The 25,453-nt window shown below is 35.3% G+C and overlaps 2 pseudogenes; both read left to right on the top strand.

The window, feature by feature from the left end:
* The first annotated feature begins 444 nt into the window (after positions 1-444).
* Positions 445-1,621, top strand: LOC149148801 (uncharacterized; annotated as a pseudogene).
* A 19,299-nt stretch (positions 1,622-20,920) lies between these two features.
* Positions 20,921-24,405, top strand: LOC149148800 (leucine aminopeptidase-like; annotated as a pseudogene).
* The last annotated feature ends 1,048 nt before the right edge of the window (positions 24,406-25,453 follow it).

Genomic DNA, 25,453 nt, shown 5'->3' with positions numbered 1-25,453 from the left:
ACGAAACAGGTATTTTTCCATGGACTACTCTTGTTAAGTTGATATCAATGGAATGCTCACCATAATTTATGTTGATTATAATGTAAATGACAAAATTTTATTTGTTTAAAAGTCGTGTAAGTAAGTAAGTTATCACCTCTTATCGTATTTAATTCAGAAAAATTAGATCCATTAGCAGACCCTAGGATAGGGCTCTTACACTTGGTATCAGAGCCAGGTTCAAACACTGAGACCTATGAACCAATCCACTTCTATAATTTTTAGGTTGATGTTGGATTTTATTTATAAAAAAAAAACCAGAAAAAAAAGGGGCAATTCAGATGTTTAGAAGAAAACGCTAGTGCAAAGGCTCAGTGAAAGAAGTGAGACACAGATTTTCATCGTTTTTTTTTATTTGAATTCGGGTTCGAAGCCTCTGGAGCGTTATAGAATTGTGTTTTTGAGTCGGACGGCGGGGGTTATAAGCACCGTGACCGCACCTTTAGGATTCATTCCATTGTTCGTTCGTTCTTTGTATCGCAATAATTCGTGTGATTCTGTAGTAAAGGGAGAAGGGGCTTCTGTCGAAAATGTGTTGCAAAGAGGATAGTAAGGTGCGTCAATACAAGAACAAGGCTGCTCAGGTCGGTGCCCCTGACATGAAGGAATCAGGGGAGTGTTTGACACTCGGAAGCAAGATGGCAAGAAAGAGGAATGCGATGTCGGCAGTGGAGGATTGGCAGAAAGAAGAATGTGCTATCGATGACAGTCGGGTTAAATTTGGCGTTTCGGAAGATCGTTCTGGAACTAGGAGAGTCTTGCGCCGGAAGCCTGACGAGGAGGAAGTTTGTGTTACTCCGGTGAAACCCTCCCCTGTACTCGCTGCTAATAAAAATGAGAATTCGCCCGGAAAGAACCTGCCGTCTTTGCCTTTAGATGTCTTGGTAGAGGTAGTTTGTAACTTTGGGCACCACGAACTAGAGCCGTTGTGTTACGTTTCAAAGGATTTCAAAGAAGCTGTTAAAGTTGCAAAGGAAACACATTTCGCTTTTAAAACCCCGGAGCAGGGGTGGTGACATAAACGTTCGTTATTTCAAAGTATGAGCCCTGCACATTCTTCTTCCGTAAATGATAGTCCAGTGAGATTGCCTGTAACGCCTAAGGCTCCGAAACGTGTAGAGAAGCATCGAAATCCTCTGTTAAATGATAAAGATCTGGCTGAATTAAGCAGAGTGCTCTTTCTGGAAAGCAACAAGTCATCCAGCGCTAAACCCCTTTTCTCTGGTTTCTTCTTCAATTATTCGTCAGCATAGTGGAATTGCCAGGTTGTTCTATCATTTGAGAAACGAAGCTGTTTTTTTTTTAGCCTTAGAAAGTGTCTTCAAGGCCTGCCGCAATCTCTCCATTTCTTCTTTAGACAACATTTCTCTGCGAAAAAAAAACTTCCTGTGCCCTTCTTCAGGCACCTTGTAACTTCCTGCAAGGATATCAGTTATTAATGTTGCTAACTGTGACATCAGGGCAAGTGGTTCTACCCCTGCTTCCATAAGTTCCCTTAAACACTTCACCGTCTTTACAGTGTCTGCAGACAATGCCAAATCAAGTAGATCTACCAACTTCTCATCTGGAATCAATCCAACAAGTTCCTGAACCAATGGAAGAGATATTCTCTGTCCCAAAAGACTCAATTGATCAAGTGTCACTTCAGCATCCCGCAAAGACCCATCAGACCTTGATGCTATAAGTTTTAATGCATCCTTATCTATTTCCAATTCTTCTTGTAATGCTATTGCCTGCAATTTGTTTATGATGTCAACATCCCTCAATTTGTTAAAGAAAAATTTGTGGCACCTGGTTATAATTGTATGAGGTAGCTGATCCAGATTTGTCATAATAAGAATGAAAACTACATGTCGAGGAACTTGATCAAGAATCCTTGAGATGGTATTCCAAGCTTCACTTGTCAAAGTATCACAATCATAATATCCATGTATCTGTATAGATTCGGCGAACTTACCTATAATTTTCCTCTTCGTTCACTTGACAAGCAAAACTGATTGATGCCATTGAGATTCTGTTAACTGGTTACATAAATACATTATCTAAAGAAATTGCACAGCCACAGGTGCATAGGCATAAGAAAATAGGAACTCTTGGATTTCCTCTTAAAATCTATGTATTGAAATACTACATCAAACTCACTGGTGGTTCTTGAAATCTCCCAAAAGGGTTTCTTTTGACAAAATAGCTAAATAGAGCATGTTGGCAAAAACAACGTTACATATTCATTCACTTATAGCAGTTAAGTTAGTAGCTGGAGTCGGTTTTCACCTTGCTGTCATCCTTCAGGGAAAACTTCTTTTGCTTCAAGGGTGCCATCAGCCTGCAGGATTGTAGTCACATACGCACTATAAATTGGGGTATGCACTATATAGGCCACATTGCCCAGAAGACGGGAAAACTTTGGTCTGCCTGGGTGCGTTTCTGAATTTCTCACCGAGTGAGTAAGTAGATCCAGCCTTGTTTCAGCGAAACCTGTTATGGTTCGGGGTTTTCTTGGCTTTTGCCTTTTCATTCCTTGTTTCCTTGGGTTCGAACTTGAGAGCTCCTGAATATGATGGCCCAGGAGAGCTGAAACCAGGCTATCTCGAATCCAGTGTTTTGGGTTTCTATTTCTGTCTAGGAGCTACGATATAAATGTACATTGAAGTTAAAATGCATAAGAAAAGTCGATGCAAATTCATATGATTTGTGGCCATTTTTAAGCCAAAAATCCTAAGAACTGAGTACGCCCATGCAACCGTGCCAGAGCTTTCAGCTCATGCCTTGATTGCAACTGCATGCTTATTAGGCATCTAAATTATCATTTTGTTGAAGGTGTGCATTTGCTGCTTACAAAGAATCAGTTATCATAGTCTATCCATTTATATTTTGCTCATAACTGTCTCTGTGATCCGGGGGCTCTCCAAATCACTCCCAAAAGGATCCAACAAAGCTTCCTGAAAGAAAGTGTGAATGGTAAGAGCCCACTATTATATCTCTGCATAGCCTGAAGAGAGGGCAGATTCGTGAAATGCATATATGTTGGAAAAGTAACTTTTGAAAGAGATCGATCCCAATTTTGTACTTATGTCAGTCATGTTTTGCTTTGACCCGTGTTCTACTGTTTTGTCATATTAGCGTGATAGCTAAAGATACTGGTAACTGATTTGCTTCCAAAATTTACAGTGAACATGTAACTAAACCGTGAGAAAGTATTGTGTGCGGGCGTGGCTACCATGTATGTTGCAAGCTTTGATGGAGTATTTTCTAAGCATATATGAATATAAATCACAGTTCTTCTTAGCATCCTGGTTGACTCCAGTCATTGCAGCATTTTGAAACATGCCACTCTGAATAAATTGACTTTTCAAAAAACCATAACACTAGCTTAATTGTCGGTATGTCTATATAGTATAGTTGTATATCCAATATTTACATCTGGCAAGAAACATAAGTTGTTTCAAACTGTTTCCTATCTTGCTATGGTTATCATATCACCAGGGGCACGCTAATATCTTTACCTGTGTCTTGCTATATTTCTTTTGTGGGTAGTGACAATCATAACATTGTCAAATGAAAAGATGGAAATTCCAATTTGACTTCCATTCTTGGCTAGCAATATTAGATGAATCAGCAACTGGGCCGGTCCCATACTTGTGTGATATGGGGTCGATTCCTACCCTACTACTACCACTATAACAGCTACCATTATAACTGTTGGGTGAACAGGGCCACCCCCAGCAGGTGTTCACAGGTAAATAATAGGGGATTTGAACATAAGACCTTTGTACTCACATTTACTTTACATTTTTACAAGCTTGGTAAGTGAACAACTAACAGTGTTTACAAATGAAGAATTCCAAGAGTGAACCTTTTCTTTTGTCTAAGCCATCCTTGACCTTGTTGGTTCAAGTAATATTTCATGGTTTGATTTTCTGTACCAATTTCTAGTTGTATTGGTATCAACTTAATTTCATCCATAATAGTGCCTTAGGTACGCATGTAGTTGAGATTGTGAGTGATCGAACAATAATCATGCCCTTAAAGTATAACATGAAGAACTACAACCAACAGTTAATATATCTCCCCTACAGATATAATGTGGTTGGAGGGATCTTCTTTAGGTTTACCATTAGTTTTAGGAATGACTAAGGGTAGATTAGTTGGCATATTGGCCAATTTGGATAATTATGGATAGGAACATTAATATTATTTGAGGAGATTCAAACCTGCCATATATGTAGAAGGCACTGGTTGGAATTATATCCTGTATTATATCTAGCATTGGTTCTAGCCATGATAATGACTAGTGAGGAATTTAGATTAGAGAAGGATGAATTAGATGAACTAGAACTAGTTCCAAACTAGATGAACCAACTATCCTGGAGGGGGATGAGGATTCATAATTCAATGAAGATGAACTTCCCAAACCCAAGATGCAGGTAGTGAAGGTTCGAGCGAGGAGTAAATCAAACTCAACAAGTACACATAAAGAATCCAATAAATAAAAAAAAAGAAAAAGTTCAAAGGCCTTGTAGCCTTGTAGCCACCCACTTATTACTGTCATGTGATTATAACAATCCAAGTATTAATGAAGTTATTTTCAACTAAAAAAAAAAATTGGAGGCCATATACTATATGCACTGTTAAAGCATGCACAGCACAGCTCAACATGATCTTTGACCATTCCTAATCTCTTTGTTTTGCCAAGCGTTCAATTTATAAATGAGATTGAAAAAAAAAAAATCTCATAATCTCCTCTCAATTTGACTTGAGGTTTATTTAATTTGGTAATCCAAGTTACATGTTCAATTATACAGATGTGAAAGTCGCAGAGCCAAGTTGGAGGCTATTTCTGTTGGATTTGATCTGGTATTATACTATTTTATACAATCGATATCTTACTAGCTTGGCATATTATGAAAGAAACCAAGCAGAATGCCTATTTTACATCCGGAACAGTAACAAATATCATGACCCAAACAATGGTTTAGATATGTAATCATTCCACTCATCGGGCATCCTTTCTCGATACTTCAGCAGCTTGTAAGTTGCATATGTTAAAGGTATACCCCACGCATCATGATCTTTAGGTGCCTACATGGTCACTTACATCCCGTTAGAAACCTTTTCTGCCATGCATCAAAACTAACTGCAAAATGCTTCTAAGAAATAACAACCAAATAGTTCAACAGAAAGGGAATCTTAAAAACCTTAGGAGTCCTAATCAGTTTCATTTCTGCCTCCCCCAGGGTTTTGCGGCCTTTCTTTGAATTGCATTCGTTGCAAGCAGTAACCTGGTCAATAGATAAGCAGGAGTCCAGGCAGAATTAAACATAACTAGAAATACAAATATGATAAGCATGAATCCAGGCACACTAACTTCAATTGATAGCCGAAATATAAATGTAATTGTTCAATTCAGTCAATAAAACTGGTCATAACATCAATGAAACTCATCTGAAAAACATTCAAATGATATACTTTCTTCAATAATTACTTTGTTGGTGACAATCTTGAAAGCAGTAACCCAATATTTAACTCGCATATACCTCTATTATTTAAAAATAGCCTGGCTCAAAATCACCATCAAACCAAGCAATTTATAAAGTATGAAGCAGTCAAACCAGATTATTTTTTTCAACCATTTGTTATGTTGATGAAGCTAAGCAAGTAGTGACCTTTCTTGCTAATACAGCTGTAGTTGTTTTAGCATTGTACAAAACCAAAATGCTTAACAGATGGGGGATAGAGAAAATTATGGGTATGCTCTACGTGAATGACCAAATAATTTTCCATAAGTTTATCACTTAAAGATGGATTAATATGCCTGCTGCAGATTGAAATTCCTGTCCAGACTATCAGTTCAAAAGCTTTTCCATTTTATAATTTATATAACAAACCAAGCATATAGAAATATCAGTTGTTCTATGCTTTCGACCTATCTATTGCAACCCAGGTTATTTCTTGTATATTATATCAAAAAGTAAGTGCTTTAACCGACAAATAGGTCAATCCCAATTCATTAAGTTTTGTAGCCAGAGCTTGTGTTCATCTCGACTGGTTTGCTGTACAATTTCTTTTGCCTTTAGAGGCGATTACTTAAAATCAGGATTACTGCTTCATGTTTCCTACATATATCATTCAACCGAATCCCCTTTTTCTAGTTTTACACCTGTTGTATTTTAAGGAAGCTCATTTATACTATAATTCAACCGTCTTTGAACTGTAGCCATGTGTTGTATGAATGCATGAAATACCTCCATATGATTTCCTATTTTGGTCATTGGTTTATCCTTTACCAGTCATTAATTACTGGACTGAACCCAAATTGCCCTACTCCAAATTCAGCATTCCTCAGGGATGCCTATGAGAATTACATTCCAGACCACATAATTCTCTCAAGGTTTGGGTAGGTGAGGTTCGCTGGGATCTAACTATTCATATCGTAATGCACTATACCTGTGTTCAGTCCTGTAATATCCTCTTTCAGCCTAATTTAATGAAACCTCTGTTCTATCGTCCATATCAATGCATGTATATGTACTCCGTTAAAATGATTCTGTCTGCTGTGAGTTACTGGCATTTTCATCATTGAGGATTTGGTTTGTAAGTTAGTACCACAATCATCTTATGCAGGTAAGGAGAAACACTCAATTTCAGACCACTGTTATGTCCTTAAATATTCTGGGTCTGAAACTTTTCATGGTAAATTTTCAAGTCTAAGAAGGCGGACCAGAAGCATTTGATAATTTGCAAACTCAACAAAAGGAAACGAACCGTCTGTATTTATAACGAAGAGACAATGGCCGTCATTAATACATTGGGCAATGGATAGAGGAAAAAAAAATGAGCAACTAAATTCACTTGCAGAAACTAAAAAGGGGGAAAAAGTAAAAAAAAAAAACTGCAGTACATTAAGTTTATACATTAACCAAATTAATTTTCAGTAGACCGAAATAGGTAATTAAGGATCAACCCCTTTATTTTGAATTCATAAAGGAAAAAAAAAAGGGCTATAACGTTGTAGTTTGTGGCTTCTAGAAGTTTATACATCAACCAAATTAACTTTCAGTGGACAGTTAATTGAGTTTCACCCTCTTTAATTTGAATTCATTAAGGAGAAGAGAAGCCATAACGTTGTAGCTTGTCGCTTGCCTGGAAGGCACAACATAGTTCATGTGTGTTCCACAAATATGGAACAACCAGATGTACATGATGACTGAGATAGTTAAGCTAACGAATAAATCAAACCCTTACATTTAGCAACTTTGCTGACTTCAATACCTCTTCCCAACTTTATGAGATTCGTTTCTTTAACATTTAGATTCTGAAAGAAGATTGTTTGAACATGGTGATTCAAAAATAGTTAACATCATTGATATTGTCATGGAAGCTGGAAGCTGAGCCAATTTGGATCACCAAGCACAAATATTGTAGCATTAGTTAATGCCTGAATACCTTGTCAAAAGAAACAAATGGTCTATGCAATTGTAACCAAGGGAAGGCACTAGTACTATCATGACAATCTGGAACAACACTTTCGAATAAATATACAGTTAAATACTCCTTGTTGTAAGTTTGGCTCTATAACGGTGGTAAATCAGTAAGCCAGTTGTTGCTAATTTTGAGCTCTTTACATATTCTGAAGGTCTTTATTTCTTTCAGAATTATCATGTGACAACAAAACCAATCTCCCGTTGCCAGAGAAGTACCTTTAAAGTTTACAAAGTTTTCATTGCTTGCAAGCTAAAATCACGCATGCAACCTGCAAATGGTCAATCATAGTTGTTGCTAATTCTGATGATGGCTAAATTTTTGGATCTACAAAATTATCACTTCTTTCTTAAAACTGAATTAGTATTTACAATTGTTTTTTTTACAATTTCATGAGCAGAAACATTGCAGGTTTATGATTAATGCTTGTTTATATTGTTCACCTTTAATATGGTGTTTTTCTCTCTCCTCGCTTCTTATATGCGAAACCTCCAAACTTCGTTCTCGCACCGTTCTTGTTTCCCGTTCCGTTTCCCGTTTCTCGTTTTTGGTAACATAGGTGTCATTTATAGTTTGAACAAAACAACATTGATTCTTGGACCTTAGTTTTATCAAATCAAATTTTAACCTTATGAAATTAAGTGTCATCTCTTGTCAGTGGCATTTATGTACTGCGGTATCTTAGTGATATTGTATACGTTATGTGTTGTGGCCATGCATCACATTATGGTGAAGATTTTATAAATTCATCTTCTCTTCTCCACAAACATTAATATGCATAAAATGCATAGATTTGTTGGATGGTGAATATTGTGGAATCATATTGATCTTATTCCAAAAATCTGTTTATGTTCAGTTTATGCTAATGTCTTCTTGGTTCTTGCATTAAAATAACCATGTAACCCCTTAGTTGTTTGGAAACATGGCTTATTATTATATAAATATAAACACAAAAATTTCAAAATCAACTCTACTTTAAAAACATCTTTAATATAGGCAATTATTCCATTTGTTTAATTATTTCTCATTTGACAGCTCATATTGTGAGCTGCATTATATATCATGAAATTGTTTTAATACTAGTAAACAATGATTTAAAAAAAAAAAAAATTAAATTGAACCTTTGATATGTAAAGGACATTTCTCTCAAATTACAAAAAAGAGAGTATGAAAATCATGCTGGAAACAATTTTTGAAGTTTTGAGTCTTTTATTTTCAAGATTAACTAATTGGTTTGGAAGGAAAAAAAAAAAAAAACCAACAAATTGGAAGAATGGGACTTTTATATTCACTAAGGTATTAAAGAAATTATATGCATAAAACTTATACTAGCACCTTCTAGTGGAATTGATAGTGCACTAATCCGTTGCTTGCCATTATTTTGGTTTGGTACCACCTTATAGGATATTCGGGTTCAAATGCTATTTTCCATGACGGATAGTTGAATCTATTTCAACTCTAATTGTTATTGAAGGGTTCCACAAGGATGTCACATGAGCATTTATGATGCCCCTTTTTAACGTAGATAGCCACCTATGTTAAGGTTCTTCCATGTTGTTATTTATGAAAATTATACACATTTGGTTGGACACGTGACATTATGGATTTGGTATTGATGATGGAAATGTTGGATGTATGACCAAATGTGTGACTTACTTGGTTACAATTTATCTAGTGCATAACTTGTCAGAGTTATTGTTGCATCGTATAGGCTTATATAGATATGATTTATCTAATCAATGACTTAGTGGAATTATGATTTATCTGATGTAAGATTTATTTCCAGTATGAACAACAAAAATTGACACGTGGACACTGGGCTTAATAAACATGATGTTTAAGATCATGTATCTATATCTATTTTGTGGTTGTATATATGCATGGATGAGAACTAAACTACAGGTTGGAAAGAACCGTATGATGACCAAGATCTACTATTCCATTGGGGAAGGTTGAGACGACCAATGAGGAAAGGTGGCAAGATGACCTGACTGGATTATTCGATGACAAGTCCAACCAGCTCTGTAGTGTGGTCCGTGCTCTGAAGGAGGGGTGGAGGTGTTTCCCACCGTGTATCCTTCGAAACCTGGAATCGTGGGGAGGACAGCTGAACGCTCCCCCTAGACGTGTGATGACGATTGCCAGATGCCTGCTGGGGAAAGTTCGGTCGAGGTATTCGACGCTTCCACCATGTCGGTTTTATCAGTGGTTAGTATGGCCGTTGCCACTGATAGAGCAGCAGAGGATGGATAGGGTGGGAACGGAAGTAGGTCAAGATGGATAGGAGGAAATAGATCAGTTGGAGACTCTTGATGGGAAGTAATGTCATTGTCTGACTTATCAAATTTTAATGCTATAACTCTCTCTGGTTTGCTATGCTTTCAAACTCCTTGTATCTTTTCATTCTAACTTCGGGACGAAGTTTTCTGAAGGAGGGGTGTATGTAATGCCCCACTTAAATCTTATCCTACAAATTTTGTTAATGTTTACATTATCTAAAAATATTGAGAAATATTGGTCTAATATAAAATTCATGATTTCCATTATTCAAATTCCCCACTTACCTTCTCAAATTGAATATTAGGTAGGATATGGTCTCCTTCCATTATTTCAAAATATATGTATTCATTTCACATTCCCCAATGTACCCTCACATTTACTAAGGAGAAGACATGGTCCTCTCCATGTAATTACATCTCACATTCCCCAATGTACCATCACATTTACTTGGGAGAAGACATAGTCCTCTCCATCTTATCATCAATATATATTTATTCATTTCACATTCCCCAATGTACCCTCACATTTACTAAGGAGAAGACATGGTCCTCTCCATGTAATTACACTTCACATTCCCAAATGTACTTTTCAGATTTACTTGGGAGAAGACATGATCATTTCCCATTAAATTCTCAATTTTATATTCATGTCACAATTCCAAATGTACTCCTAGCTTACCTGGGAGAAGAGAAGTCAACTAAGGATGGATGAGAAGTTAATGACATTAATGAGAGGTGGTTGAGGAAAGAGGGTATAAAAAGGGAAGGGGGAAGGAAGAAAAGGGGGGGGTTGGATTCTTGGAGAGGATTGTGGGGGGGGTTGGTTGTGATTGTTTGGCCTTGTTATGATTTTGGGAGACCTTGGAAACCTGTGGAGGTTTCTTGGGTTTGAGAGGAGGAAAGTATCATTATCTAGTTTTGCACATTCTTCTTGAGGACACACTATATCTGGTTGGACTTGGGCACGGAGGGCTAGGGAACCTGTGGAGGTTTCCTGGGCTAGGAATTTATTTCCTAGTTGGCTGGGAGGTAAATCCGGTTGGGTCGGTCAGAAGGAGCGTTCAGCTGGAGCTATAAGACAAAGGTATCATCATCAACCGCCGGAACAGGTATTTTTCCATGGACTACTCTTGTTAAGTTGATATCAATGGAATGCTCACCATAATTTATGTTGATTATAATGTAAATGACAAAATTTTATTTGTTTAAAAGCCGTGTAAGTAAGTAAGTTATCACCTCTTATCGTATTTAATTCAGAAAAATTAGATCCATTAGCAGACCCTAGGATAGGGCTCTTACAGTACATGCAAGATCTCAAAGTGATATGAACTACACAAAGTTCTAGCACACATAAGGCTACATATTAGATACCTGACCAGGGTACTCTAATCAGGTGGGACTAAGGTGAACTCATGTGTTATCCACTCTAGGTACCATCGGGATTTTAAGCTCTACCACTAACCCAATGATCTAATTGTGTATCCAAGGTTAGAGCTCCATGACCAACGCCACCCTCCTTACTTTGGATCTATAAATCAACACATAGGGTGACCAGATGTCTTCCCAATCATCTTGCCATAAGATGCTTCATCTCTCCTTATCATATATATCTATATATATATCCATCAATCCAAGCATGCTTCAAACATTCAAACCTTTTACGAAGGGATATTGCACAATCACAACCTCAATCAGTAAAAATTTTCAAATGTATATATACAAGTAAACACAAACCTTTGGGGTCCTCAATCATTCTAATGCTACATATATAATTTTCAATTTTATCGAAAGTTTTCCTTTTCCATTTCTTCATCAACAAAAAATACAGTCTCAATGCTTCTCAAGCCTTTTGTTTATAACTTCATGGATAACTAACATTCATCTATAGTACTTTCATTCATTGAGTTTCATGCTTGCTTCAAGGTATTTATTATGATTGTCATAATATGCCCTCCCTCTCAACTAGGGAGATGTACACTTTTCTTCTAACCATGTTCCCTCTCAACTTAGGGAGAACAATAATATCAAATATACTTCAATCTTTTGAGGCTTCATGGCATCAAGGTCATCTTGATCATCTTCATGCTCATCATTATTATCATATTCAATTACGAACATCTTCAACATCTTGAAGATCATGTACCTGCAAAACCTTTAATAGCAAGTACAACCAAAATACAAATATACAGAAGCATGAAGTCAATTACAATGGAAGCATCAAAGCATTCAAAGTTTAGACATCAGATACCTAAACCTGGTTAGGTTCATAATTCATATCTCTATTCATACTAGACTTCAACTTCTTGCTAGGGTTTTGTCGTAGACTCCATCTTCAATACACAAAACCTTAGATCAATCATAGAACTATACATACAATATGCTTTATGACAAACTCTACTAGGGTTTGTTGCAAACCCAAAACTAAATTATATCAATATACTTCTAGGGTTTCATTATCATGCCCTAGAATATCAATCTTTACTAGATAAACCCTAAATCAAGACATCAAGACAATTTTGACCAGGCTAGGGTTTTGATCATACAAACAAATATACACCTAGGGTTTCATTCCTAGGAACTTACTAAGGTTATTGCAAGGGTTTTATTCATAAACCCTAATTTACCAAACCCTAAAAATCTAGGGTTTCATAACTTAGACATTAACAACAAACCCTAAAGGACTAGGGTTTTTATCAAGACATTATCCAAACCCTAAACTTCAAAAGAATAGGATTTCATCATATGTTCTAGACTTCATCAATAACCCTTAAGTAGACTAGGGTTTCAATATTAACATCAACATACCCTTAGCATTGAAAGGCTAGGGTTTCACAGTGAACCCTAAAGGTTAGGGTTTCACCAAAGTGAGCAAAACAACAAGAGATAATAAGGGTAGACTCAATCTGAAGATTAATCACCCAAACAAGAGAAACTTCAAACAATGATTTGATCAACCATATAGTGTTACTGAAGTTCGAATTTTCGATAATGATGATTTTATGCCTTTAATATTGTGTCACGAGTTGCATTCTCTTCTTAAAAGTGCTCGACCTTCTATAGGTTGTTAGATTATCCTTTCAGTTTTTCAATACATGGATTTTGAGCCTCTTTAAAACCCTGTTATTTTGTCCCTAGTCTTGTGGCCTAAATTCGGTGACAAGGGCTTCTAGATGTGCCCAAAATTTTGATTTGCTTCCTCTGGGAGCTTGGTCCTAGGTAATTATGTTCCTTTTGATGCCTAGAAGCTTTTTGGTGATCTTCTTCCTGCCCTTACATGAACCAAGCTCTAATACCATGTTGAGAAATCTAGGGAAGTGATTAGGTTAGGGTTTATTAAATGATTTGTCTTAGATTGACAAATTCTTGTGGTATTATTTTATTAACGTTCCTTCTGTCATCAAGACAAATGCTATAAATAAATGAAGTTCACGGACATAAAAAGAGGAACACCAGATGTAGGCAATCAACCAAGGAAAAACCCTTAGGAAGGGAAAAACCTAGTCAAACTCTTCCAATAGATTCAAATCAAGTAGATATGACCAAGATCCTAACTACCAAGAACACCTCCCATCCATCAAGTCAACCTTGTGCAGAGACAACACATCTGCTAGTCCATTTCTTCATAAGTCAACGACAAGTAGTTCATGAAGATGCTTGTCCTTCTTTACACTCATGTAACCTTGGCTTCCTGCATTCATATAGAATTTTGGTCCTGTGATTATAGAGAGCTTCAGTCCTTTAGTTTCCTAATACTTTGGTTCTGTAGTAACATAATTCCTTAGTCACGTAGTCATGCTGTACATTGATCCTTCAATAACATGACACCCAATCCTTCGATGTCTTGCAATACTCAAATTCACTGTCCTGTAATACTTAACTTCGATGTCCTGTAATACTTAATTTTGTTGTCTTGTAATCCTTAATCTCACTGTCCTATAATCCATCTGAACTTCCTTGACAACTTCTCATCTGGGTTGAGTTCACTTGGGTATATATAGTTGTTTTTGCCTGTATATTGAGCTAACATGAATAATAGGAGAAACCGACTTGTAGAATAAGAAGTTGGAGGCAATTTCGAAGAGCTTGAGGCTGACTTGATGGATGGAGGATTTGACATGACAAAATAAATTTCTTTCTTTGACACCATGACCCCAAGAAGGGTTTCTTACATAATAAATTTGAAATTGACTCAAAATAAATCACAGAGCACTTAATGGGTGCTTTGATCTATTGACCATTGACCCAAGCATGAAACCCATGATTTAATAGTTCAATAAAAAATTCCTTTTATAAATATCTTTCTTTTCATAAATGCATGACTCAAATACAATTATGAAGACTGAAACTGGTTACATTCTTCAACACCCTCCATGACTTTTGTTACCTTACAATACTTCTTTTCATGAATCCATTCCTCGATCTTATTACCACCTCCCTAAGAGTTCCCAACATATAACCTATACCCCACAAACTTAAGACCATCAACTTTGAGTAAGGAATCAATTTGCATAAAACCCAAGTTTTCATCCAAAAGCTTAAGGCTAGCCTTGCGACAACCAAGAGTGAATTGAGATGAATAGTCCTCAAGTTAGGTGTTTGAAATAACTTTGGATTAACATATTGTGAAAAGCACACATGCCTATAGGGAGTTGGAAGGATCTTATATTTTCTCATACTAACAAGATGCTATCAAAGTACTAACAGGATCAACCTGACCCATGGCACATGTCCAAAAACTCAAGGTTAGAGATCTTGATTGCTTCGTTGAGGTTAGTTGAGGACACCTTTTCAGAACCCAAATAACATGAAAATCGCTCCACAAGGGACATGCCAATTAGCTAGGAGAAAAAGATTTGATCCTTCGAGAGTCGATCATCTAAATAGTCCACAAGTTAGATGTCATCAACAATCACATTGGCAATCAAACATTAGCTAAGTCCTCCACACCCCCAGGAAAGTTCAAGCTCCAACAACAAATCCTAACCAAATCCCTAACATATAGCTTTCTCTTATACACACTTTTCCTCAAGATGGATTTTACAATATCAATGCCATATTTGATTTCTTATTTAAACTTTTCTTAATTTGATATGAAGAACAAGAAAAACAAAATGAATTTGAAAACTAGTTTTAAAAAGGAAAAAAAGAAAGAAGAGAAAAAGAAAAAGAAGAATGTTAAATATATATCTATAGTGTATAGAACACATAGCATGACCTAAAATTTCTTTTACTTGGCCTAGATCCATCTTAACTATAGATCTACCAAGTGTCCAGAGGGATCATATCTCTTTTCAATATAAAATAGGTTTGCACCTCAAAAAGATTTGAAATCTCTTTTCATTATAAAAGAGGTTTGCACCTCAAAATATTTGATCCTCCTCAACGCTTAAGAGATCTAGAGTTAAGATGGATCTAAGTTGTTTTAATTGTTAATTTTATTTTATTTTTATTTCCGTTTTTCTATAATTTGATTGAGTCAAAATGTTTTATTAATAATTATAATTAATAAATTCGTTTATTTATTTTTTAAAATTTTATCTTATATTTATATTTATTTAATTTGACTAAGTCAAAATGTTTAACAAGACATTACATCACATATTTACCATACTCGGCTGGAGAGCACCTCTTATGCAAAAAAAGGAAAGAAGAATGATGAATGTATATCTATAGTGTATAGATCCAAGAGTATGACCAAATATTTCTTTTACTTGGCTAGAGATCATATTTCTTAGATGTAAATAAATAGGTTAACAGTCCAAGATTCAAAGGCATCTGCCCCTTTACAAACAACCAATGGATCATTCCAAATGCTATGATTTTCTTCAAATAATGATCATAAATCAACTCAATAATAATTAATAATATTTATTAACCGTTTAAAAAAATCAATAATAATTATTATAATAGATTTACCCACTATTAAAATAATAAGAATAATAATAATAAATCCATAATACATATTAATCCATTAATCCATCAGTGAAAAATAAAGAATCCATAATACATATCAGACCATAAATGGAAATAATATCTCCGTAGAAGATTTATGGATGGAATTATGTATAGAGCTACATTATAGAGCCTTTATGAAATTCTTTTACATTATAGAGCCGTTGTCCATATACTTTATGAAAAAATGAAAGTAAAAATTTGAACCTCAGCAAGTATTTCAGAAATCTTTAGAAGTGACATTGGAGTCAAGCAAGGTTGCCCTCTATCCCCTACTCTTTTTGGTCTATATATTGATAAATTGGAAGAGTGGCTAAAAATGCAAGGTGGAGATGGTGTTCGGTTGGGGGGGTTTGTGATAAAGCTTCTTTTATATGTTGATGATATTGTATTGATTTCTAAATTGGCCCATGGATTGCAAATGCACTTATATGCCCTTGAGCATTTTTGTGGAGTAGTGGGGATGCAAGTCAATACTAGCAAGACCAAAATAATGATTTTCTCTAATAAAAGGAAGCAGAGCCAGCATACTTTCTTCTTTTAAGACAACATTCTTGAAGAGGTAAATGAGTACAAGTACCTTGGGATTGATTTCAACAACAAACTCAATTGGGAGGACTAGAGAAAGAGGAGAATTTTAGGAGGGTGGAAAGCATTATATGCTCTTCAAAACAGATATAGAGAGACAGAGTTATGGGATTGGAAAATGATTAAAGTGCTTTTTGGACTCCTAGTTTGTCCAGTGATGCTATATGGGTGTGAATTGTGGGCTAGCAACACTCCCATCTCAAAATGGAAACAAATTGAGAAAATCCAAAAACACTTGATCATGAGCAAGTTCAAAATAAAAAGTTCAGTACCTTATGAGATAATGTTGAGTGAAACAAGAGCAACTCCCATTGAAGCAATTGTTATGGTGCGGCTCATAAGATATCTAAAAAGAATTGAGCAAATGAGAGTAGGTAGATGGCCTAATGTTATCTTCAATGAAGGCATAAGTGAAAGAAAGAAAACATGGATGAAACAAAACTACACATGGATGCAAAAATGGAATATCTACCTCAATGTCTATCCCACAAATAGCAAGGAGCTAAAAGATTTTGTTATGGAGAAGTTTCGTAAAAAGGTATGGGGAAAAGATTTGGGTAGAAAGAAGAAATATTACATTGAGGAATTCAACCCTACCTGTGATCTACAACAAAAAGAGTTCATTGGAGCTAGCATTTTGTAGAGAGCAAAGGTTCTTATTGCTCAATTAAGGACCAACTCACATCAACTTCGGTGTGAAACATGACGGTGGAAAAAGCCCAAAGAAGCTTGGGAAGAACGAGTGTGTACATTTTGCACGTTTGGGGCTGTGGAATCAGAAAAACATTTCATTTTGGAATGTGATGCATTCAAAGACATCAGAGAAAGTTATGAGAACATGTTAGCATAAGTTTCTTGACATTGTCTTTTTAGCGAGGGGACTATTAAAAGATTGGGCCAGCTCATCATCAATTTGAATCGGAAAAAGATTGAATTGCAAAAAGTGAAAAACAAGGAACTAATGGTCTCATAGACTATTTTTAGTCTCGTGGACCTTAAAATATCATTTCATATAAGATTAATATGTTGTCCAATGTTTCGGGTGGACCCTCCACCCATCATTAGGGACCAAAGAATATTGAATGATAACAAGTGAGTTTCAACTAGCCTTAAATAAAAAAGAAATGAATAGCCATTAGGGGGAAATAATAAAATTATTCAAAAAAATGGGTCTTTAACCTTTTGACTTGACATTTGATGATTTTTTTTGAATTATTTTATTATTTTTCCCTAACTACTAATTCATTTCTTTTTAATTTAAGGCTAACTAACACTCGCCTATTGCCATTCAATATTTTTTGTTCCTTGATAATGGATGGAGGGCCATCTGGAAAAGTTGGACATGATATTAACCATATACTTCAAGGTTAATTTGACCCTTGGCGATCCTTTTTTAGAATTATTTTATTATTTTTCCCTAACTACTAATTCATTTCTTTTTAATTTAAGGCTAACTAACACTAGCATATTGCCATTCAATAGTTTTTGGTCTTTGATGATGGATGGAAAGTCCGGGATGATGGATGGAGAGTCCTCCGGAAAAGTTGGACATGATATTAACCCTGTACACAATTCCATCTGGAAATCTTCTACGAATATGAATAATTGTGGAAATCTTCATTCTATTAAATAATATCTTATTTTAAATATATTTTCTAATGATTTATTGCCATTTATCTAATAGATCATTAATGATCACCCATATTTTAAAATTCTTTCTTAATTTTAAAAGGCTTGAAAATTATTTTATACTTCATATTGACTACATTGATATCCTTTTTCGTAGGAATATGAGGACACAATTTCAATTAAAAAAATGACTTTTTGTTGTTTAAAATATTTTTTTTAAATGTATAAATAAATTCAACGCCATTAAAAAATCTTTGGAGCAGTTAAATTCTACAATTTAAACAATTTAATCTCATATTTCTAAAAATCCTCCAAAATTTTAATTAAAATTAATCCGGGAAAAATATTATAATAAAAAAAAATTTCTTCTGTAGATTATAGACCAATATTTACAAATGAAGATGTTTTCCTTCAAAAAGTTTCACTAGACCAACACTATTCAACACAACCAATCTCCACACTTCATTTTCGTTATCCTCCATCGACTAAAACAGTGACCGTGGAAAGCTTTTGCACGATCGCCATCCCCTTCGTTATACTGGCTGCTCCTAATTTCTTCTTCGATTGCAATTTTGGATTTTTTTTTGTAATTATGGTAAAGAACAGTTTTTTTGTAATAGGGCAGCTCACTTTGGAGCGTTAATCTCTGTTTAGTCTTGGGTTTATATAGTTCTGTTCAGTGTTGAGGATATGATTATCAGTTTTGTAAACAGAAGGAAAAAAGTTACTTGCAATGGTTTTTTGACAGAAGGTAGACTACGCCCCCTCAGAGATTCAAACCTCTTTGTAAATATTTTTTCTATAAAATAGTCTTTACTTAGAAAAAAAATTAATAGCCCTTCCACTTCCAGGCGAATAGAGCAACAGAGTGGCGCATGCTATCTACAATATTCACGATGCACTCTGTTATATGAGCATCCCTTCAAAAGGCAGGCAACACCAAAGCGGTCGTTCCTAACATCGTCAATGGCTCTTGGGTAATAATATGGCGTCTTTAGTGAAGTATAGAAACATTTATTCATCAAGTTTATACACTGAAAATATAGTCGATATCTCTGATATTACAGGTAGCAATTCTTTGTGTCTGGGAAACGACGTTATCAGAGAAAGGGTATTCTAGCATTGCAGACGAATTGCGAGAGGATTGGGTGTGGTGGAGTGGCGATGGTTCCAATTAAGTTGTGAGGCTTGTATCATTTGCACAGCTGAGGTTTGGAGACATTGTGAACATCCGTAGACTACAGTCGACCAAAATAAGCTTAACATGTATTGGAAGTTATAAAATAATTCAAATGCGTGTCATCTCCGTTGCAAAATGATGGCTTGCTGGGGAATACATTGGATGGTTTTCCGGGTTAAACATTTTGTTATTTCGATTCAGTAAAATTAGTACAATCACATTAAAATATTAATGTAGTTGATATAGTTAGAGATTTCATAAATATAACAAAAAAAATTATTGCAATATAAAGAGCATTTATAACAATGTATAAAAAGGTTATGAGTCAATTTTAACTTGAGAACAAAAAAAAGAAAGAAGTTATGCATCTTATTGTCAAATGGACCATTTTGTTAAATAAAATTTACTTTTATACTGATTTCTCCATCTAATTTGAATGTGAACTTATTAGAATTGAAATATTTTCAAATCCCTAGGAAATTGGTGAGTGGGGAGTCACATGGCACAAACCTAAGTTAACTTGAGAAAAAAAAAGAATTACGTATCTTATTGTAAACTCGACCATTTTGCTAAATAAAATTTGTTTATATATTAATTTCCCCATCTAATTAGAATATGAACATATTAAAATTGGAATAATCTCAAATCCATAAGAAATTGGTGGGAAAGGAGCCACATGCCACATATCTAATTTTTTTAATTTATTAAAAGTTAATGCAACCTAATAAACTCTGTAAGGCAGTCATTGATAAGCATTTAGACAAAACATATGTTAAGCATGTTCCCTTGAGAATCAATCTACCAGGTCAATTAAAAAAATCAAAATAAAAAATCAACAAATCCTTATCCACCTTAAGTTGAAATAAGAAGCCTTTGATAAGCATTTAGACAAAACATATGTTAAGCATATTCCCTTGAGAATCAATCTACCACGTCAATTAAAAAATCAAAATAAAAAAGTCAACAAATCCTTATCCACCTTAAGTTGAAATAAGAAGCCTTTGGCAATTAAAGTAAATTTTTTAAATTCATGATATTTAGTTTACATTAGGAAAGTAAAACACACATATTATTGGTACAAAGTTTATTAATTTTTTTTTTAATTTTGTTTTGGAAAAAATATGTGTATGGTCTTGATGAAATATTTTTAATTATATAACACTTTAAACTGTTGAGATTGATTTCAGTGTCTTCAAGTTATTTCTTTAATAATAAATTAACATAAGTATATTAGCAAATATGGTTGACATATGTCCAACGACCTATATGAATGACATTTACCAATGTGGTTGTGCTAGTTGCATGGGTAGGTGTTATTATTAATATTAGATGATTATTATTATTGTTGTTGTTATTACTAATTACACCAAAGGTGTCTCTTTGTTGGGTTGGACTAGGCAAATTTAGCCAATCGCAGAAGCCTATTTTTGTTTACCTTCCTCCAATAAAATTCTATCATATATCTAGCACCCAACATTTGAATGTGTTGTTGCCACCTGCTCAAGCTTCAACATAGGAGTTCTAGGACCCGTTCTGGGCATCTTCACCTCCTATTGATAAGCAAAGGAGGGCAATGACGACAACAACGACATCAATGAGGTTTTGTGTTTCACAAGACACATATAGGTGCGTGCAAGAATGGGAGGCCGAGGCAGGGGTGCAGGTGCAGGAGTGGGAAGATACCACCACCCCTATCAACACATCCATGGTTCAGTAGCCTTAGCCACAGCTAAGCATTTTAGAGAGAAATTTTGATTGGGCATATGGTTATAATATGGCTCCAATTGATCCTCATTCCTTCACAGATTTCATGCACCCTCTAACACAATATGTCAATCTTTCATTGTATTTTGATTTTAATACCAATATCCTTATCCCCTTTTGCATGATCGTCATCCCCTTTGTTAGTACACTCTAAATCTTGAAATTCCTTAGTTGGTGGATATATATCTTGATACTAGATGCCTTGAAATACATGGAGTTTACCATGACACCACTAAATCCTTTTCATCTTCTTCTTCCATACCTTTCATTTTGGAAAATCTAGATCCCATCAAGGGAAGTCTTCTCAGAGTTTCTCTTACAAATGAATTATATTTTATCATAATATTCAAAACACATCAGTCAACTTCAAATATTAAATGGTTGAATTCAACATAGACTGCACATAAAAAATTCCCATATGTCAACACCTAATGCAAATCTATCCATGCACAGTCTATATTCCCCTGTTAGAACACTCCAAAAGCGAGGTTTCAATACTGATATGTTCTAAACATTCCTAAACCAATGAGCTCTGTAATGTTTACTGCCCATAAGGGTTGGATGGCTCCTTCCATAGGAGAAGCAAAGGGAGCATGCCCTGATGAGGAGTAGGCAATAGATGAAAGAGTTGTTGATCATTTTTCAATATAGCTACCAATATCTTCATATTTGTCTGCATTTGCAGTGGGGAATATTTTTTTAGGAGGTTGGTCCTAGGACTAGGATTTATTATGAACCTTGTCATGTTTTAGAAGTTGCAAAATGCGACTTTATGAACACAGAGGAGATAATGAAACAGGGGAGAAATCTCTTTGGCGAATATGAATGGGAGAGATTTAATCTCCTTGTATTGCACCCGAGTCTCTCATATGGAGGAATGGAGAATCCTAGGTTGGTCTTATTAACCCTCATTGTCATTGTAAGGGATTTGAGTGGTGGGAAGATTGTGGTACATGAGCTTGCACATGGCTGGACCAAAAATCTCATCGCCAATGCCACAAATAATGACTTTTGGTTAAATGAGGTATTATTACATACACGCCTAACTATCTTACCATATACCATATAAAACACGTTGTTGAAAAATTATGTTTTGAGGGTTTATGGTTTTAAGCTTTGGGAAGTGATTTTTTGCTAGGTTTTACGACATATGCAGAGTGAAGAAGTGTGGAAGTTGTACAAGGCATGGAGCACGCTACTTTGCACATTGGCTTAGGCTGCTCAGATTTGAAGGATGAGATGATTAGATCCAAAGATAATAAGGAATTTTACCAAATTGAGAACAAACCAAGAAGGGGTTGATCCCAAGGCTCTCCTGTCCCTTACAAAAGGGGTTTTCAATTCCTTTGGCATATTGAGTGTCAGGTCTTATTCACTCTCCTCTCCATTTATTGATGTTCTCTATATTTGTATGTTGCTCGTTTTGATTCCATTCTCGTCCTTCTACATGTAACCCATAATGTCAATATTGAGTGGGTTTGAATCTTATTCATAACAATGCAACAATCCAAACTCAATTTATTAATACCTATGTTAGGGTCCAACCCTAACCCCTTTATTTATGTAATAAACCCAATAGGGTCGAGTCATAGTCATAGTTAGTTAAAGAGTCAATAAAGCCCGTATTAATAATTGTAAGTGGTTGACCCGCATTTAAGAAAGGGACCACAGTTAGTTGCAAAAAAGCCATAATTAATAAATAAAGTGGTTAACCCATGTGATGCAAAGGACCACTAGTTGTTAGGTTGTTGAAGGTCATTTAGCTATAAATAGTCGTAGTTAGAAGGGAAATATCATCGAGTCTTATTTTGTAATCGAGCTCTGCTCTGCTGGAGGTTGCCCCCTTGAAGAGGCAAGTGAACATTGCTTTTATCTCTAAATAATAAAATACTTGCTATTTTTCTCATTTTATTATGTGCTCTGGGTTGTATTTCTTTGCATATTTGGTATTTTGGAATTTCTCACCGGTCAATAGCATAACAACCTATACATTTTTTAGTGCGTGTTGATTGCCCTGAGTTCTATGAGTTTTTGAAGAAGTATATCCAATGTTTTAAGTTCCAATCCATTGATATTGATACATTCCTGCCCTTTCTGAAGAAGAATATTCTTGACATAAAGAATAAAATAAATTGGATGTGTGGATAAATGGGACTGGAATTCCTCTAGATGTCATGAAACCATTTCCACCATCCACGACAAGGTCTTCTCTACATCACGAGACTTCATTTCCATACAAATGTGCTTCATTGCCAGATGAATGCCCTCTAATGGGGAAGTGAGAAAGTGGTAGGGTCAAGAGTGGCAACTTTACTTGAAGAGTCTCCCCAAGAAACTTAAGCCATCATAGGTGTGCAACCTTTTCAAATTATTTATGCTTTCCCTATTATGATCATTTTTTCCCCATTGAAAATACTTTTACTAAAAATATAGAAGGGAAAAGTAATGACCATTTCTGTTTGCTTGACATTTTGTGCCCAAGTTTTCTCAATAAAAGTCAAGATTCAAGACCACCAAAATTTTCTTTTATTTTTTCATTTAGTTGCCTACACCTTGATATCTAAAAATTGAAACAAAGTATTGTATCCATGGCCCCACTAAAGGATTCTCATCGCTTGTTTGTTCCCATTTCTTGATTGGAAATGGTTGTGCTCAATAAGGTGGAATATGAATATGCATTTCTAAAATGTTTGTTTTGTTTAGATGCTCCAATGTGTTTGGCCTACTAATGCACCTCCCCTGTTCTTCCAAGCAACAAAAATATTATAATTGAAGTATAATACCTGAGGATCCTTTTAATAACACCGGCCACCTTTTAATTTTAAACAATTTTGTTACTTAAAGTGAGATACAAATACGTTGTACTATTTTTTTTGGTTTGGATCATTTTATATATCTAGCTTGTTCCAAGTAAAACTCAATTATAACTATCATAATTGAAGCACACTACCAAAGGATTCTTGCATTTACATTTATTGTGAACAACTTTGCTACTTAAAAGGAAATCATGGATGTGCACCAAATTGTTTATTCTATTTTTAGGTCTTAGCATGTTCATCTTGTTTTCAATGTTTGAAACAAAGTGTAGTGCTAATATCTAATGCTCTTGCCCTGTTTTGAGATATAAGAGAACCAAAGCTCTAGAAAATCAAACCTTGGTTGTTATGTGCACACCTAACTGATTGTATTATTTGAATGCAAATATCAACTCTAGATGGACGATTTGGATTTAGCATGAGAAATAATTGCGATGTCAAAGTAGCCTTTTTTACAATTGTTGCATATTCTACTTACAAGCCTCTCTTTCAGGAAATCGAAATATGTCTTAAAGAAACATGAAGAATGTTATCTCTCAGACAACTCTATACAGGTTTGTTGCAAAGCGACTTGGAAGAAGGGAAGAATTTTGTTGGAAGAGTGTTTGAGGAAGCCAAAGACTTGTATCATCCAATTGCTTAGGGGGTGGTTGAATCCCTTTTAACTTGGTCAACATAGAGCTTTCCAAGAACACCCGCAGAAGGCAATCAGGAAGCAATTTCACACACCAAATCTAAAGAGTTGGCTTATCATTTGAATCCATGCTCACTCCTATAATCCTCTTGAGCATGATTCTCTTATACTCTTGCGAAGTGTCCAGAAAGTGACAAGAGGCCCTATAAATGTCATCTATACCCCAAACCTCCGAGCATATCCAAAAGCCATATATGCTTTGAATTTCCCTCGAAACATTGATACTGTCAAAGCTTAAGGCCCTCCAAATGCCATTGGAACCCCAAGCCTCTAAGCATATCCAAAAGCCATATTTTCCCTAGACTCCCTCAGAGGCTTCGATATCGTCAAAACCAACAAATGTGGCCATCACAACCTTAACACCATTGGCATGTACATTCGTGACAAAATCAAGTAATCCTAAACCTCCCCTTGGGTTCCAAGATACTTGACCAAAACCTTGAAAACATCCACGTAATTACTGTAATCGAAATCCTTCAAAAAAACCTTCAAGACCTTCATATCAAGGATGCCAACCCGAATCAACATGGTTTTTGTTGCAACAATATTTTTTTGTTGAAAAGAGAAGCATTGGACATGGGAAAGTCAATGAGATATCCAATCATCGTTTGGACACTCAAGAGTGGCTCCAACCTCCCTTAGGAAATCTCTGTCTCGTCAAGTTTTTCTCTAACTCTTTGAAGTTTTCCTCTGAGACGTATTGACCCGACTGATCAACATAACAATGTGAAAACTGATCCATTTTGTCTTCATGATTTGCTCTACCCAACATGGAAACATAATAAACCAACAATTTCCTCAATACTCAAAGAATTAAATAGGGAATTGTACAAATTATGTGGTCATTTCGTTATTTACGTGCGTAATTTCCCATAAATCATCTAACTCTAAGCATAACCAAATGCTGGAATGACAAATTTCCATCAATGAGTAAACAACCACTGAAATAGAAAGTTGCTCTTTGAAATATAATTTTTTCAATTTTTTTAAAATAATTTTTGTCAACTATTTATTCTATATTAAAAATAAGTTT

Source organism: Pinus tabuliformis, chromosome 9 (assembly GCF_031772625.1).
Source record: "Pinus tabuliformis cultivar Carrire ecotype Pingquan chromosome 9, CPIR1, whole genome shotgun sequence".
Classification (NCBI taxonomy): domain Eukaryota; kingdom Viridiplantae; phylum Streptophyta; class Pinopsida; order Pinales; family Pinaceae; genus Pinus; species Pinus tabuliformis.
Note: the sequence above shows the minus strand (reverse complement) of the source record. Positions and strands in the feature narration are given on the sequence as shown.